Here is a 17,430-nt window from a genome sequence, read left to right on the forward strand (position 1 = left end):
AGCTGGCCCTCACATGAAACTGAACAATTAATAACTATGTAAAATAAAACAACAACTTGAATTTACTCTCAATTTAAGGTGATAGACTAAACCTTCGGAAAAAAATCATAAACTTGAAGAAATTAGGATTCTTGCCTTCTGTTTTTATTTGAGCTTTCTGACACTTATGAAAAGAAAAGCTTTTTTTGTTTGCCCTTCATAAGGAGGGTTAGCTGCCTATTAGTGAAAAAGATGAGAAAGGACATATAATATGAATTACAAATTAAAATTAGCTTGTAAGTTCAAATAAATAGCTCTCCCTGAAAATCATTTTATCAGGTATATTTATCACAACCAATTTAGGATCCTTTGATTTGGTCTGAACAACCAAAAGCATTTCAGTTCCTTCATCTAAGTCTAAATGGCTATCCTTTGTGTTTGTGGTGTTTTGTTCAAACACAGCTTTGTGACAAATTGTACATGCAATCTAGAAATTTTTACATCCGGCTGATAGCACTCCTGATCATAAACATAAGGAAGAGGAGATGTAATGAATGAAATTGAGAAGATGATGGTGGTGGTGGATTTGCAATTTAATGTCAGTGCTGTGGTCACTGACTAGCATTTCAGATTGTTTGTAAAATAGTTACTAAGGCCAGAGTTTTCTAGTCCCTCACACTGGCAGGATCTTCTGGTTCTGCTGGTGCGAGCGGAGATTTCCACGGCTTGCCGGGCCCGCTGTGGGCTGAAAGATTTCCGGCCAAAATCTTTAAAAACTCAAGTGAAACTCAAGGCTCGAGTGACCAAGGAAGTAGTTGGACAATTATCCAAAAAAGTGACATAGGCTGTTCGATGTGTGTTTTCTGCCAGTTATGGAAGGGGCCATCAACTATGCTATCAAGTGGCACTTGCTTAGCAATAACCTGCTCACTGACGCCCAGTTTGGGTTCCACCAAGGCCACTCAGCTCCTGATCTCATTACTGCCTTGGTTCAAATGTGGACAAAAGAGCTGAACACCCGAGGTGAGGTGAGAGTGACTGCCCTTGACATCAAGGCAGCATTTGACTGAGTGTGGCATCAAGAAGCCCTAGCTAAATTGCAGTCAATGGGAATCAGGGGGAAAACACTCTGCTGGTTGGAGTCATATCTAGCACAAAGGAAGACGGTTGTGGTTGTTGGAGGTCAGTCATCTCAGCTCCAGAGCATCACTGCAGGAATTCCTCAGGGTAGTGTCCTCGGTCCAACCATCTTCAGCTGCTTCAGCAGTGACCTTCCTTCCATCATAAGGTCAGAAGTGGGGATGTTCGCTGATGATTGCACAATGTTCAGCACCATTCAGCACTTATCCTGAGGTAACTCCTCAGGTATTGAAGCAGCCCATGTCCAAATGCAGCAAGACCCAGACAACATCCAGGCTTGGGGTGACAAGTGGCAAGTAACATTTGCACCACACAAGTGTCAGGGAATGACCATCTCCAACAAGAGAGAATCTAACCAGCACCCCTTGACGTTCAGTGGCATTACCATCACTGAATCCCCCACTATCAACATCCTGGGGGTCACCATTGACCAGAAACTGAACTGCATTAGCTATATAAATACTGTGGCTACAGGAGCAGGTCAGAGGCTAGGAATCCTGCAACGAGAAACTCACCTCCTGGCTCCCCAAAGCCTGTCCACTATCTACAAGGCACAAGTCAGGAGTATGATGGAATACTCTCCCCTTGCCCGGATGAGTGCAGCTCTCACAACACTGAAGAAGCTTGACACCATCCAGCACAAAGCAGCCCACTTGATTGGCATCACATCCACAAACATTCACTCCATCCACGATCGACGCACAGTAGCAGCAGTGTGTCCCATCTACAAGATGCATTGCAGAAATTCAGCAAGGCTCCTTTGACAACAGCTTCAACCCATGACCACTACTATCTTGAAGGACAAGGGCAGCAGATAGATGGGAACACCATCACCTGGAAGTTTCCCTCCAAGTCACTCTCCATCCTGACTTGGAAATATATCGCTGTTCCTTCACTATCACTGGGTCAAATCCTGGAACTCCCTTCCTAACAGCACAGTGAATGTACCTACACCACATGGACTGCAGCGGTTCAAGAAGGCAGCTCACCACCACCTTCCCAAGGGCAACTAGGGATGGGAAATAAATGTTTGCCCAGCCACTGAAGCCCACATCCCACGAATGAATAAAGAAAAGTTAGTGAAGCTGTAGTTACCTGGAACTAGCAAATTACAGCAATTTAAAATATTCCTCAGACTTCATTCTAACTTCCATGAAGATTTTAGCTTGTGGATATTTCCTTGTATAGACCGCATTAGAAATGTTGATGAAAAGGTTTTGGTGTACAATACAATTTCTAAAACCGACAAGTTAGCCATTGAAAAATCTGCCCTCTCCCTTTAATCACTTAACACAAGTAACACTCAGCTATTTTAGTCAGCCAAAATCAGCCTTGTTTTCTGTCTTGTCTAAAGCATGAACTGAGGCTGGAAAAGCCATTTATTTGTATGAAAAGCAGCTAGTTAATATATAATCACAGAAAATGATTAACAACTGGAATGAATGCCAGAAAGAATGGTTGGGGCCAGGAAATTGGCTCATGAGAAGCAAGTAAATGCTGCAATAGGAAGTTAGTCAAGTTAGTATTTTGAAAAGGTGTAATGAATATAATGGGCTGAATGTCCTCCTTCACCTAAATCCATTTTATAATCCTGTGAAATGAATTCAGGGGATTCTTTTTCACACAAAAAACTGTTCCATGCATACGTGTAATCAGGAAATGATTCTGAGTTCAGGTCAATAGCAATTCAATCTGTACGAAGAGTTGAAAGATAAATCCACAGATGATTCATTTAGATGGGAAGATTAGAGGATGTATGGAAGGCTGGGATATGATGCAAATTTATAATTCCAGTGGTGGCCTGCAGTTACAATGCTCAAAATAATGCTCATACAATTTGATTAGCACACCCAATAAAGCTTCCATGTTCTTCACCATGCTTCTCAATTATCCTGTTTAATTGCACTATTCTGCCATCAGAAAATACAGCTCAAAAAAAAGTGTAAAACTCTCATAGGGAAAAGTCAACTAGTTTGTTGCTTCTACAGAAAAAATAATCCCAGTCACCTACTGGCGTGGCGGCACATTAAAAGGTATGTTCTTCTGATCCTGACCTACTACTTGAAGTGACAACTACGCTTTTACTTCCAGTCTAACTGAATTAAAGTTGTTGCTTCAAAGAAAATTAGAACAAAAATGTGTAAAATATAAGACATGTGTTATTTTAATCAAAATGACATAAAATATTCTAAATTGCTAATATAACTCCATTTTCATAAGAAGTGGTTTCATAATTGAAGTTATAAAACTGGCTAGTTAATTGAATTTGTTTATTTTAATACACTTTTAAATTATAATGGCAGTATTCATTAATCTGTATTTATACTTTCAGTTCAGAATGTCAGTTTTCCATAAATTCATTAGGACACATGCCTTAAATATTGTCTGCAAAGACAGACAGAATAAATTCTGAGATTTTCAAAGTCTTGCATTGATGTCTGGTCTGGGTACCTGTAAATGGCATTTTGTTTGTGATCAGTGTGTCATTCTGTCATTGATATATCAGTGAGCGGGTTGGAAAGAGTATATAAATTGGAGCAATTCTACATATTTTAGATCAGAGGCAGCAGCAGGGCCTTTGCTGATACACAACTTTCAATCTCCTAGACAGGTAACAAACAGTGATCTTAACTGCAACTGTCTTTCTTTTCTTATTCATTCCTTATTTGTTTCAATGTCTATTATCTGTCTTCAAGTTTCTCTGTGCAAAAATTCGATATAAAATTCAAAAAGCCAACATAAAATGCAATGTTGAACTTATTGTATTTCGCCCTTGTGAAATATTTATTTCTATTGCTCCCTTTTATTGAACTATTTGTGTTTATCCACCTACTTAGAATATTGTATAAATATGTATAGAATATATAAGCAACATTTTAAATAGGTAGATTTTTATGTATATGTATATGTTAATTTGTATTCCGCTTTGCACTGTGGCAAACGTTTAATTTTGTTTCAATTTCCGTTCTCTATTTTATCAGTGCATTTATAATCAGTAACTATTATAAATTTATAAACGTATGCATGTTATCCTATTCATGTTGGGGAATATTACAATCATGAAGGTGCTGCTATTTATTTGAATCACTGAAATTCATTGAATGAAATTATACAATTCAGTTCTACAATTTCTAAATTCTACATATTTAACAACCTAAAAATGTTTCTTGTGCTTCGGGATGAAAAATATTCAGCTCCTCATTATCTTTGCATCCATTTTCCTGCTGGTATGTGTGACTGCTGAGCGAGTCATTACTGAAGGTGGATGGAAATCTTTCGAAAAACAACAAAACAGGGACCTGGTAAGTAATGTGCAGCAGTCCTGAAGTGTCAGGATGAAAATGTAACTTCACTCAGAAGAGTTTTCATTGGATTAAGACTAAATGAGAAAGGAAGATTTACCAAAGATGTTAAAGTTGAGGATAGAAATGTTTGGTGTTCACATTATGACCCAATTTTATTCTCCATAATCTCACAAAAAAGTTTCTGATACAATTTAAGCAGAGCAGAGCAACAAATTTCAATATTCAAAAATGAAATTCTGTATTATTTTCAATTGTATTTGTGGAACCTTCAATAATGATAATATAATAAATATGCTAATTACAAACTACAGATAAGAGCAGTTAATTTTCTAAGGACTTTTCTCAATGAGGTGTTAAATAAAACAACCAGAATCATGAAACAGGGAAATCATTGCCTCTAATATGGAGTTGGAAAAGTTGTTTTCTTTGTTATCTGAAATGTAACATGTGCTGTAACTTATAAAACTTGTTATATTTATGGTAGGAATGTAATTTTGTTACTTGCTGTGCATGTCATGCTCCTGCATCAACAAATCAACAATGATCCCACTCTTAACCTGTTGAGCGAAGTGACTATTATAATTGTATTTCTTTTTGTATAAAAAAACTAGTGATTTGACAATTTAGCATAATAATATGTACATAAGATCAAGGGCTGAATTTTACCAGCCCCATGGTGATGGGCTAGGAGCTGGGAGGATTAGTAATATCGCAACAAAGGCATTGGGAGCAAAGCCCAACGTCTCTACGTTGTAACTGCTGTAAAGGATGAGTAGGCAAATGGAAAACCCAGAGGTGGCCAGCATCACCTAAAAGAGTGAGCGAAAAGAGGACCCAGAGGCAGTAACCGCCACCTAGAAGAACTATCCAATCCAGTCTGTAACTTCAGAGTAGACTGGTTGTGTTCTGAGAGAAATCAAAGTGTAACATCACAGGAAAACAGATAAGTGATTGGTTGGTGAATATTTTGCTCGTTCATCTTTAGAACTCGATTTTTATTCATAATTGCAAGGTTTTGTTAGTTGTAGTAAGGTTTATTAGCAGTAGTTAAGATTACTGGGAGTAGCAGTGTTTATTAATTATAAATCAATTAAGAAAATTAAATTTTTTAACACATTATAAAGATGGCAGCGCAGGTGATGTGTTGTGGCTACAGAATGTGGGGGTTTCTGGGTAACCAGTGCAATCCAGGGCAAACACATCTGCAGTAAGTCTGTGGCTTGAGGAGCTTTGGCTCAAATTTAATGAGCTGGAGGCAGAGCTGCGGGCACAGTGATGCATCAGAGAGGGAGAAAGGTACCTGAACACTTTGTACCAGGACGCAGTCACACCCCTTAGGATAGGATCTTCTGACTTGGTCAGTGGTCAAGGACAGGAGGGTGTGACTGCAAGTGAGGCAGCTATGGGGACCCAGAAGGTAGAAGTGTAAGAGCCTCAGCCTTTGGTAATTGTCCAACAGGTTAGGGTTCATGCAGCCTGTATGGATGAAAGCAGTGACTGCAGGGTGGTTGAGAAAACTTACCATGGCACTTCAAAATGGAGAGATAATCGGGAACAGTATAGTCAGGGGGTTACATATATTTCTCTGCAGCTGAGAGCAGAAGCCCAGAGGACTGTGTTGCCTGCCCAATACAAGGGTTTGAGATAACTGCCCTGGGCTGGAAAAGAACTTGAAGTGGGAGGGGGAGGATCCAGTGGTCATGGCCCCTGTAGGTACAAACGACTTAGATGACAATAGGAAACAGGTTCTGCTGAGGGAATATGAGCAGCTAAGGGCTAAATTAAAAAGCAGAACCTCAAAGGTAATAATCTCTGGATTACTACCTGACTCATGAGCAAATTGACATAGAGTAAACAAAATTAGAAAGATGAATGCATGGCTCAAAGATGGGTGTGGGAGAAATGGATTTTGATTCATGGGCACTAGTACCAGTACTGGGGAAAGTGGGAGTTGTACGGTTGGAATAGTCTTCTCCTGAGCCATGCTGGGATCAGTGTTCTGGCAAGTCATATAGTGTGGGCAAGAGATCAAGTGTGATAAATTAAATAGAGAAGACAAAATAAGACAGCAAGATAGGAATAAGGGAAATGATAATCAGAGCATGACAGGATGGGTGTTGTGACAGCAGTTGATAAAGGCTGAGTTATTTAAAATCCCAGAGGGAAATTTGAAACAACTGTCATAACCCAAATTTTCAATTGGTATGTTTGAGATGCAACTCTGAATTCAGAAATGAACCCACCAAGCCTCCAGAGATTTTATATCAAACTAAATGAAACCTTTATTAATTTACAACAAGGTATTAAACATGGCTACAAATTATTACTATCATAACTTTTTAACAAATTCCCAAATTAATCTCCACTAAGGCAACAATAACCAATCAACTTAAACAAACACCAGGCAAAGCATTTTTCATCTTACAAATTCAAAATGAGGTTCCTTTCAATTTGGTTCCTTTGCAGACAGTTGCAGGCTTACAACTGCTTAGATCTTACTTGCCTCTGCCCTGTACACACAAACTCCCTTCTGTTACACCCAGCTTTACCCTTTGAATGCAAATTCTCATTGCATCACCGGGCCCTTTGAACTCCACTTCTTCTAGCAACAAAACCCCTTTCATGGTATCAATTTTATTAGTAATATAAACATATTGCTTGGTGTTTCCTAGCTATGTGCAAAATTTTGCCCCCCAGTCTTTGAATGGTTTATTCAACAAAATGCAAATGTACTCTTTATGTTAACTTCCTTACTGTTTAACATCTCAAAACTACTATAAATCAAAGGACCCAGGCTAGCTGGCTTTAAACCAACTAACACACACACAGACTAAACCTCTATTTAAAAAAATAATTTCCATTAATAGTATATAGATTAATATCTCTTCATGACAAATGGACAGACCGTAAAAATCTAGGGATGCAATAGCAAATAAGGCTAGAGGTTACAAAAATTGTAAAAAGGCAGAACTAAAGGTTCTGTATCTGAATGCACATAGCACTTTTACAAAACAGGTGAACTGACTGCACAAAAAGAAATAAATATGTATGATCTGATAGTCATTACAGAGACATGACTGCAGGATGACAAAGACTAGGACCTGAATATTCAAGGGTATATAACATTTAGGAAGGACAGGAAGCTAGGAAAAGGTATACGGGCAGCTCTGTTAATTAAGGATCACATTAGTACAATAGAGAGAGATGATCTTCATTCTGAAGATCAAGGTGTTGAATCAGTTTGGATAGGGATGAGAAATAGTGAAGGTAAGAAGTCACTTATTGGAGTTGTTCATAGTTCTCCTAGCACTAACCACACTGTAGGATGGGGTATACAGAAAGAAGTAATGGGGGCTTGTGAGAAAGGTATGGCGATAATCGTGGGTGATTTTAATGTACATATAAATTGGACAGATCATATTGGCAAAAGTAGCCTGGATGATGAGTTCATGGAGTGTTTTAGGGACAGTTTCTTGGAGCAGCATGTTTCAGCACCATCCAGAGAGCAGGCTAAACTAGACAAGGAGATAGGATTAATTAATGACCTCCTAGTAAAGGCCCCCCCCCCCCACCCCACCAGTGTGCAATGATTGTAATATGATTGAATTTCACATTCAGTTAGAGGGAGAGAGGAGTGGATCTAAGACTAGTGTTTTAAACTTAACTAATGGCAATTATGAGGCCATGAAAACAGAGTTGGCTAAAGTGAAGTGGGAAATTAGGTTAAGGGTTACATCAGTAGAGATGGAGTGGCAGACATTTAAGGAGATATTTCAGTATACTCAGAAAAGATACATTACAGTAAGAAAGACTCCAAAGGAAGGACACACCTTTCATGGTTAACTAAGGAAGTTAAAGATAGTATCAAATTGAAGGAAAAAGCATTTAATTCTGCAAACATGAGTTGCGGGTCAGAAGATTGGACAGAACATAAAGAACAGCAAAGAATTACTAAATATTACTAAGGAGGAATAACGTAGAGTGCAAGAGAAAGCTAGCTAGAAATATAAAAACAGGTAGTAAGAGTTTCTACAGGTATTTAAAAAGGAAAAGAGTAAGTAACATGAGCATTGGTCCTTTACAGAGTGAGATTGGGGAATTACAATGGAAAATAAAGAAATGGCGGATAAAATGAACAGAGATTTTGCATCTGTCCTCACTGTAGAGGGTACAGATAACATCCCAGAAATAATTATGAATCAAGAAGTGAAAGGGAATGAGGAACTTAAAACAATTACAACCTCAAGGGAAAGGGTACAGGGAAAATTACTAGAACTAAAAGCTGACAAGTCCCCAGGTCCTGAGGGACTTCAATCTAGAGTCTTAAAAGAAGTGGCAGCGGAGATAGTAGATGCATTGATTTTAATTTTCCAAAATTGGAAAATAGCGAATTGGCTCCTCTATTTAAGAAAGGAAGATGACAGAAGGCAGAAAACTATGGGCCGTACATCCAGTTTAACATCTTTCATCGGGAAATAGCTGGAACTATTATTAAGGAGGTTATAGCGAGGTACTTAGAAAATCTCAATGCAATCAGGTAGAGTCAACACAGTTTTGTGAAAGGAAAAACTAATTTATTGGAGTTGTTTGAGGAACTCCAGATATTTCCAGAAGGCATTTGACAAGGTGCACATCAAAGGTTACTGCACAACATAAGAGCTCATATTGTAGGGGGTAAAATATTAACATAGATGGAGGATTAGTTAGCTAATAGAAAACAGAGCAGGCAGAAATGGGCATATTCAAATTGGCAAGATGTGACAAGTGGAGTGCCACATGGATCAGTGCTTGGGCCTCAACTATTTACAATTTATATCAATGACTTGGATGAATGGACTGAATGTATCATTGCTAAATGTACCAATGACACAAAGATAGGTAGGAAAGTAAGTTGTGAAAAGTTCATAAGAAGCTTGCAAAGGGATAAAATTAGGTTAAGTGAGTGGGCACTTAATTTGGTAGATGGAGTATAATGTGGGAAAAAGTGAACTTGTCCACTTTCCCAGGAAGAATAGCAAAGCACATATTATTAAAATGGAGAGAGATTGCAGAACTCTCTGGTACAGAGGAATCCGAGAATCCTGGTACATGAATCACTAAATGTTAGTATGCAGGTGTCGCAAATGATTAGGAAGGCAAATGGAATGTTGTAGTTTATTGCAAAGGTAATGGAACGATAAAAGTAGGATGCTTTGCTACAGTTGTATAGAGCTTTGGTAAGGTCAGATCTAGAGTACTCTGTTCAGTTTTGGTCTCTTTATTTAAGAAAGGATATAAATGCATTTGTAGCAGTTCAGGGAAGGTTCACTCAACGGATACCTGGGATGGAAGTTATGAGGATAGGTTGGACAGGCTGGGCCTGTATCCGTTGGAGTTTAGAAGATTGAGAGGTGATCGTATTGAAACATACAAGATTTTGAGGTGAATTTACAGGATGGATGCAGAAAAGATGTTTTCCTTTGTGGGAGAGACTAAAACTAGGAGGCTTAGTTTAAAAATAAGGGGTCTCTCACTTAAGTCAGAGAAGAGAAGAATTTTTTTTCTCTCAGAGAGTTGTGAATCTTTGGAACTCTCCGCCCAGAGAGCAGTGGAGGCAGGGTCATTGAATATTTTTAAGGCAGCGGTAGATAGATTCTTGACTAACAAGGGAGTCAAAGGATATCAGGGGTAGGTAAACGTAGATGGAATGTGGAGTCAAGGCCATAATCAGATCAGCCATGATCTTATTGAATGGTGGAACAGGCTCAAGTGGCTGAATGGCCTTCTCCTGCTCCTAATAGGTATGTTTCTATATAACCAGATATACCGAAGGGTGGACGGAATAACGGGAAATCTTGACACTGAAACATAAATGGAGCAGGGGGGAAATGGGGAAAGGTAATTAAGCCTGTTTAACAGGCAATTAACTTTTAATGTACCAAGTTTACAAAGTGTGCATGGGAACCAAGGGGCTCTAGGTATAATGAGGCATTGAACTACCAGAAATGTTGGGGAACACAGGGTTTAGTGAAAGGGAGGAACTGAAAGAAATCAGTATTAATAGGGAAATGGTGTTGGGGAAATTGATGGGATTGAAGGCCGATAAATCCCTAGGGCCTCATAATCTACATCCCAGAGTACTTAAGGAAGTGGCCCTAGAAATAGTGGATGCATTGGTAGTCATCTTCCGAGATTCTACAGAATATAGAACAGTTCCTACAGATTGGAGGGTAGCTAATGTAGCCCCACTATTTAAAAATGGGAGGTAGAGAGAAAACAGAGAATTATAGACCAGTCAGCCTGATGTCGGTAGTGGGGAAAATTCTGGAGTCCATTATAAAAATTTAAAGCTGAGCACTTGGAAAACAGTGGCAGAATCGGACAGAGTCAGCATGGATTTATGAAAGGGGAATCACGCTTGACAAATCTATTGGAATTTTTTGAGGATGTAACTAGTGGAGTTGATGAGGAGGAGCAAGTGGATGTGGTTTATTTGGACTTTCAGAAGGCTTTCGACCAAGTCCCACATAAAAGATTAACATGTAAAATTAAAGCGCATGGGATTGGGGGCAACGTATTGAGATGGATAGAAAGCTGGTTGGCAGACAGGAAACAAAGGGTAGGAATAAACAGATCTTTTTCTGAATGGCAGGCAGTGACTAGTGGAGTACCGCAGGGATTGGTGCTGGGACCCCAGCTATTCACAATATATATTAATGATTTAGATGAGGAAACTAAATGTAATATCTCCAAATCTGCGGATGACACAAAACTGGATGGGAGCGTAAGCTGTGAGGAGGATGCAGAGGTGCTTCTGTGTGATATGGACAAGCTGAGTGAGTGGGCAAATGCATGGCAGATGCAGTATAATGTGGATAAATGTGAGGTTATCCACTTTGGTAGCAAAAACAGGGAGGCAGATTATTATTTGAATGGCTATAAATTGAGAGGGGAATGCGCAATGAGACCTAGCACGTGTGTGAATAGAGTAGGTATGGAGAAATGGAAAATTAGTGCAGCTATTTTGCCATGGGCCTTATTCACTCGCAATTTGAGGGCTCTGGTAAGGAGAAGCATCAGAAATAGAGAGAGCTGCAGCCACCAGGAGCGGGGCAACAGCAAGATGAGGGCCACCAGGAACATCAGTATCAGAGAGGACACTAAGGAGGAGAAGACAGAGTGGCACACAACCAACCTCTTGTGTAAGATGCAGCTACCCTCCATAGAGGGTGTACCACCTGAGGCTCAGCTACCTTCAAATGTCAGAATAGCTCTGTCATTCAAGATTGTGCATCACTAGGGAAGCTGTCACTGAACTGCACACCATGATAGACGATGCGCTGAGCCCTATGGGTAGTGGTGGCAACCTAATGCCTTTGGCACTGAAGGTCACTGTGACAATGAATTTCTACACCTCAGGCTCATTACAGAGACCTTCTGGAGATATGTGTGGGATCTCCAAGTCTGTGGCTAATCGCTGCATCAAAAGGGTCACCAATGTCCTGTTCAAGAGGTCCAGCTAATATGCGCAGTTTTGCACTGATCAGGACACAAACTGAGAGCGCCATTGCATGTGGGGCCATTGCTGGGTTTCCCCAGGTTCAGGATCTCGTTGATTGCACATGTGTGGGCCTCAAGGTTCCCACTGAACAGCCAGAGGACTTCATCAACAGGAAGGGTCTCCACTTCTCTATTTCCTTAGTTCTGATGAAGAGTTATGCAGACTCGAAACGTCAACTGTGTTCCCCTTCGCATCTGGTCTATGTAAACACCATCCGTGGTTCCTTCAAGTGTGTGTACAGTTCCTGGGAAGCAGCCATGACAGCTACATCTTGAGACAGTCCCAGGTGTCCTTGTATGTCTTGGCTACTGATGCCTGTGTGGAACCCAGGCACAGATGCAGAGGAGAGGTACAACATTTGCTATGGGACAACCCAAATGACCATAGAGCAGGGCACAAGGCTTCTGAAGATGCAGTTCAAATGCCGAGATTGATCCACTCAAGCTCTTCAATATGCTCCAGCAAGGATCTTTGGATCATTGTAATCTGCTGTGCCCTACACAACGTAGTGGTATGGAGGGGAGAAGGTTTGAATAATGAGGACATCCTAGAGTTCGATGCTTCTTTCGATGATGAGGATAAAGAGGAAGGTGATGACTGGGTACAGAATGATGAGGAACCCTATGGACTGCAGGAAAGGTGCAATGAGATACACTCAAATCGTGACACACTAATACAGGCATATTTCAGATGATTCTTACTAACAGATCCATTACATCCAATAAAGCTACAGCCTACTGCAGTTGTTTATTTGATCATCTTACCTGCACCAAATAAGGCATTAAACTGCGACATGGGGAATGAATTGACGCCAAGTGACGCCAAAACATGTTCCCATCATGTTTTGAGAGAGTTAGGGTACTCCTGAAGTCCCAGCAACCTGTAAGAAATGGAACAATTACTGTTGCTTTGCAACATTCCACACTTACTGGAGAACAAAAGTCTTGCAAGGCAGCAGGCATTAATAGAAAATAAATCCACAAACCCCAAGTGCAAATGGTGCACTTTTAAAATCTCTTACATGTGTTTCATACGTGGTGCTGCCCTATGCTGCCAGCTGAGATGGAGGCAAGTTACTGACCATGGCACCCTGTGCCCGTTGTACCCTGGCTGCCTGAGGCCTGGAGGGCCCCGGCATGCTGAGGGACCTCTGAACATGTGCAGAAGCCTCCATGGTAATTGCGGCTACATGAGGCACCAGTGTCACTGGTGGACGGACTGAGGAACTGCTGACAGGAGCACCCTGACAGGAGTGCCTAAAGTGGAAGGTAGTCACCCCTCTTCCCTTTCAGGGTGTACTTGTCCATCCTTGCTGACCTGAGGAGTCTGAAGCAGTGGTGAAGATTTCAGGTGCCTCACACCACCACCTACCCTCCCCACCATCCCGTGCCCAGCCCATTGTTCCCCAGAACCCATGGAAGTGGCTGCGCCATGCATACCTGCATCCACTGACTGGTCTGATGGATCAGGCTTTCAGTGATGATCACCAATCTCTCGATGGAGGAAGCTAAGGGCGCACATGCCTAAGACATGGCCATACTCATGGCCTGGATAGACTCTGCCATCATCCACACGTAGGTGCAAATAGCTGCTGGAAGTGTCTCAGCACCTCATGCTGTAGCTCCAGTATCTGCCACCTGTTGATGCCTCCAGAGGCACACCCTCAGCCTGGGGCTCAGCATGAGCCTGGCCTCTCACAGTTCTCTGACTGTTAGTGGTCTTGGCTGACACAGCCTCTGTGAGGTACTCAAGTGCATCTGTGCTCTGCTCGCCAGGCTGCAATGCTGAATTTTCATGTGTATGGGACCCACCAACGTGGGAGTATCTGTTCTGGTGGAGGGTATAGGTGAAGTGATGTGGTTGTACACCCCCTGAGGCTCTCTTCTTCACTTCAGCTGTGAACTGCTGCCCTGGTTACTGCATCTTGCTGCTCTTGTCTTTGACCTGCTTGAGAGAGAATGTTTAAAGGGTAATGGCATTTCACTGTACTTCTACTGAGGAATTCTATGTGACTAGTGGTGAACACATGAACACTAAGCTTCATGTTCTCTAGTGGCTCTCCTGTGCCCATCAGATCAGCCAGTCACCCTCTCTGGGCTCCATTCCCATTTCACCATTGGCAAGAAATGACCCCCATGCTGGCCTCTGGGTTGCAGAGTCTCTTTGTCCATCAGTTTCAGAATGGTGAGGGACATTGTAAGGGACATTGCCTTCTGAGGTGACCTTCTTTGGCATTATACACAGTCTTGTCCTATAAGCATATAAATTCCCATTGTTAGTTGCCCACCAAAACTAAGCACAATAGCAATGCTGGTGAGAGCCTGACTGTCCATGAAACAGCCATAGTAATACCTCCAGCATGTGACCACTCAGAAACAGCAGTGCAGGCGCTAGCTCTCATGGAACAGGGCCCTTCATAGAAGCTGCTCTGCCTTTGACAGGCAATGCTGCTGTGCCAGTGACTGTGTAGGCATGCCCTTTCAACCAAGACTACAGTCACCCCCTAGGCAAATCAGGATAATCAATGCCTGATGCATTCAGCATCAGTAGCAGCAGTGTGTACCATCTACAAGATGCACTGCAGGAATTCACCAAGGCTCCTTAGACAGCACCTTCCAAACGCACAACCACTACTACCTAGAAGGACAAGGACAGCAGATAGATGGGAACACCACCACCTAGAAGTTCCCCTCCAAGTCACTCACCATCCTGACTTGGAAATATATCGCCATTCCTTCACTGTCACTGGGTCAAAATCCTGGAACTCCCTCCCTAACAGCACTGTAGTCATACCTCCACCACATGGACTGCAGTGATTCAAAAAGGTAGCTTGCCACCACCTTCTCAAGGGCAATTAGGGCTGGGCAATAAATGGTGGCCCACCAGCGAAGCCCACATCCCATGAATGAGTAAAAAAAATTCATCTTGGCAGATTGCATGAGGTAATTAACCTGCCTTTGGCACTGCAGCCAGCTTTGAGGGACAACTCCACGGCCACTTTGTGATCCCTTTCCAGACTTGTTTCATCTCCTGAGCCATCCTCCTCCTCCTGGCCTGGGGAAGAGGACTTTCATCTTTGCTCAAGCAGCCTGGATGAGAACCTGCAGGGAGGCATCACTAAACCTTGGGGCCACTCTGAGGGCAGAATTGTATCTTTGGCATGCTATTCCCAATGGTGGAACAGGAAGTGGGTATCTCTTGCTTTTTGCTGGTTCCCACGCAATTACAATTAAAATGAAAAGACTTCCCCTTGCTGTCAGCTGGCAGTGCAGCAGGTATGTACAAGCTATAAAACACCTCCTGGGTAAATAGGGAGGCTCTTCATCATGGCCACAACTTTCCTGCACAACTCTGTTACCGTTAACATAAGAGCACAAAGGTGGCAAGGGCGTTAGCAAATTTAAATTTCACTTGTAGATATTTCATATCACATTGGGTTCGCTTTATTCATTTGTACATCATTGTTATTTGTTGGGACTAGCTTAGTCAGAGAGCTAAATGTACTGGCATGCCTCATGGTTGGCACGCATTAATGGTTACAGAGGAGTTAGGGGCGTGTCTTGTGAAATAAACAACATTGTGTTTTTGTGTTCACTCTTTATTGACTCTTCAGTTTGTGTCCAGTGTTGTACTCACCACTCCATGGGACATGGATGAACTTGCACACTCAGCTGGCACTCCCTTCTACGTTTTGTAAAGGGCATTGGCTGAGATCAATCTCAGCAGGGATAACTGAAATGTTGTCGGTGAACTCAAAGCCCTGTAAGAATTCTGCCGCTCAACACCCTGAGATAGACCCACATGGATAATACTGACATTGCCCTTTAGGCCCCTCATTTCCTTACCTTGCCTGACTGTTCCAACCATCCCCCACCACACCCAGGATGCCAGACCCTTCCTTCTTCCACTCCTCTATGCCCCTGACCCCACCACACACTAACCCCACCTCCCCACTGACCTTCCTTTGCTGGTCCTGAGCTTCCACACGAGCCGCCATTCTCTTGTTTCCCTCCCTCGTGTTGTCGAGTTCAACAAGGAAAACCGCTGATCTCAGACACAACTGCACAAAGCCGACCAGTGTGCACCACCTTTAAATGAACATGAACTGGGTGCCAGGAGATTCTCGCATGCCACTGACTTTATCTTGCCATTTCAAAGAAGTTTAATGCTAATGAGCATTCATGGTGTGAAAATGTATTACAAGTGGGAATCCACTATAGGAATGCATAAGACCTAACACGCTGCAAATACACCATTGACTTTATCCATGCATCTCAATCCGCCAACAGGAAATCAAAATTTTGGCTGCCGTCTAATTCAGTTACCCCACACGCCACGTATCCCAGTCTTGCAAGCTCCTTAAAATCTCCCTCCCTGAATCTTCCCTCAGTCAATCCTCTAAATGCCACCTTCTTTGGGGCTTCAATGGGTGCGGATTCTGTGGGAGGGTCGATTTGTCAGAGTGCTCGCAGCCCTTTCAAAACCAGTAAAACTTGGAAGTGACTGGTGCTAGCCTGAACTGGCCTTGTATACTTTATAGCGGAACTCCAGTTCAGACCAGTACCAGCCATTTCCAAATTTGACTGTTTTTTAACTTCTAGTGGCGTGATCTCACCTTGCCCACTCTTCTTGAGTAGACTGCACCTCCACCTCCTGGCATTTAATTGGCCAGCTGATACTGAAGTGCTAACTGCAGGATGCACTGCGCACACCCCTACCCCAAACTTCACAACGACCACCACCACCCCCATTCTCTTGCCTGAGTGGCAGCGGCTCCTGCTTTTGGTCCCAGCAGCGGCACCTCAGGCTTCCCGGAAAATTTAGCCCTTAGACTCTGAAGTTCTAGCAAGATTATAGAAAAACTGTGTAACCATTGAATTTATGGTCTGTAATTTATGAAACAAAACTACTGAGACAATGTTCACACATCTCAGAAATAGTGCAACAAAGATTAAAAAGCATAAAAAGTAATCTAATTCATAGCAAGGTTGATTGTTATGTTTCTCCTGTTGGGCCGCTTTGATCGCGAACATGGTTGCACGTGGGTGAGTTGGCAACAATATACTGCAGACGCAGAGACCGATAAAAGATGAAGCACATGACGTTTATTTAAACAAGTAACAGAACATTAACACAATATGTGCATCTCCAACCAGACCCCACTCTAGACTACTAATTAACATTATAGCCCACGCTACACAGCAATTGGCTAATACAGTCAATCTGCTCACATTCTCTTAAAGGTGTATTGCACCTCAGATTATCACAGCCCTCCTCCTTTACTCGAAAGTACAATTTATAATCTTCACAATATATCAACTATTTATATAAATAAACTATTTGCAAATTCTGTCTCTCTGGAGGATTTTTCAAACGCGTCGAACATTGTAGTTCTACAACTTCGATGGTTTATCCAAGGCTTCCCTCTCGGAAGTCACCGGTCCACTAGGCTGTCCGGTAAGGACC

This window comes from Carcharodon carcharias, chromosome 3 (assembly GCF_017639515.1).
Source record: "Carcharodon carcharias isolate sCarCar2 chromosome 3, sCarCar2.pri, whole genome shotgun sequence".
Taxonomy (NCBI): Eukaryota; Metazoa; Chordata; class Chondrichthyes; order Lamniformes; family Lamnidae; genus Carcharodon; species Carcharodon carcharias.